The 1,820-nt window shown below is 38.8% G+C and overlaps 1 protein-coding gene across 3 annotated transcripts in view; it reads left to right on the forward strand.

Annotated features, from left to right (window-relative positions):
• The window catches only part of CRADD (CASP2 and RIPK1 domain containing adaptor with death domain), a 179,286-nt gene that overhangs the window by 104,940 nt on the left and 72,526 nt on the right, over positions 1–1,820 (forward strand). The window lies entirely within an intron of this gene.

The raw sequence follows: 1,820 nt of genomic DNA on the forward strand, positions 1-1,820 counted from the left end.
TTTGGTTTGTTTCTCCTAAGTACGCTTTAAAGAAAATTAGTTATGGCCTGTATTCGAATTTCTTTTTGTGTTCTTGTATTAGGATCCCGGAAGTAGCAATGAATTCACTGGAGAACTCAAGAATGTAAGAGCAAGGTGTTTCCACAACTTACTGAGTTGGGGATATAAGCTTTTATCCTTTGCCAGACCCTTTAGGAATTGTGACTGTGAACTGTCAAGACTTAACTTCAAAACACAGCCTTGTTCTTTTGTCAGTGGAGCCAAAACATAATGCCTGAACGACGATTATAGATTTGTATAGACAAGTGAATAGAGTTTTATTTTGCAGGATTCTGATACTGCACATACTTATTCAGCTAAATATCAAAATTGCCACCGCCAAGATGTAGTCATTGATGAGGACTTTATTCTACTCAATGTCTGATCAATCTGTTTCATTCCATAGAAACATAGATGTTTCCATCCAGAAAAGCCTTTCTGTTTTTTAAACAACAGATTGAGGAAGCAGTGAGATGGAAATCCTACTCTGAACTTAGCTCTAACTAATTAGAAAAATTGTTTATTGAAGTACAATTAACTAAATCCTTGGGTGGGAGTAACCATGATAGTATTGTTTGGTAACTTCAAAAGAAATAAAAGTTGAATACAACCAAATAGTAGTGGTGATTTTAGGAAAATATATTTCAGAGTTTCACCATGTTGGCCAGGCTAGTCTCGAACTTCTGACTTCAGGTGATCTGCTTGCCTCAGCCTCCCAAAGTCTTGGGATTACAGGCATGAGCCACCACACCAGGCCCAGGAACCATTTTAATAAGAAGGAATTTTTGATGGGCTTGGATATTAAGAGAACATATACAGAAGATTGAAAGACAAGCACATGACCAGGGACAAATTCAGAAGATTGGCAAAAACTGGTAAGAAAATATCTGCAAAGCCCAAGCTCAGACTGAGCTGAGGCTGGAGAGAATGTTAAAGACGACGAGAAAGCGCTTTTTAAAGCTATGTTCAAAACAAGAAGAACAAGTAAAGGCCAAGCTCATTGCTTGGGGCAGATGGAATAATGTTAAAATATGATGAAAAACAGACCTACTCAACTATTTGGCTTCTCTCTTTCTCTATTAAAGACAATGATGTTCAAACTGGAATGTGTAACATAAACATGATTAAGGATAAATTGAAGCATGCCAGATAGATAATGATATATATAGTTGTGACTACAATTAGAGTTTCTGTTCAGGACTGAGTACTGGAAAAGAGAACTTAGTTGCTTTTTAAATTACTTACTGGCAGGTGTGCATGGTAGCTATTACTGTTACCAATCTCACTGTACGGATGAGAAGACCGAGGCACAGGAAGATTTAATGACAAACCAAGTTACATAGTCGGTAAGTGATGGGCTGGGATTCAGATCCACGCCTGACTAGCTGCAAAGTCGGGCTCTTTTCGCTGGACTTCCTGACTTCCATGCCTATCACTTCTAGTGTTTTTCGACAAGATTGCATTTCTTTGGTTTAAATTATATTGTAAGGCACACAAACAAACACACACTAGTAGATGTTATTGAAGAGCCACAGTGGGTAATTGCTGTGAAACAAGGAAAATGGAATACCAAAATGATAAATAACACATAAAGGCTTTCTTGATTACTTCTTCTTTGTTTTTTGAGACAGAGTCTCCTCCCTCTGTTGCCCAGGCTGGAGTGCAATGGTGTCATCTTTGCTCTCTGCAACCCCCACCTCCCAGGTTCAAGTGATTCTCATGCCTCAGCCTCCCAAGTAGCTGGTATTACAGGCATGTGCCACCAGGCCCGGCTAATTTTT

This window comes from Cebus imitator, unplaced genomic scaffold, assembly GCF_001604975.1.
Source record: "Cebus imitator isolate Cc_AM_T3 unplaced genomic scaffold, Cebus_imitator-1.0 Scaffold212, whole genome shotgun sequence".
In the NCBI taxonomy this organism is placed as follows: Eukaryota; Metazoa; Chordata; class Mammalia; order Primates; family Cebidae; genus Cebus; species Cebus imitator.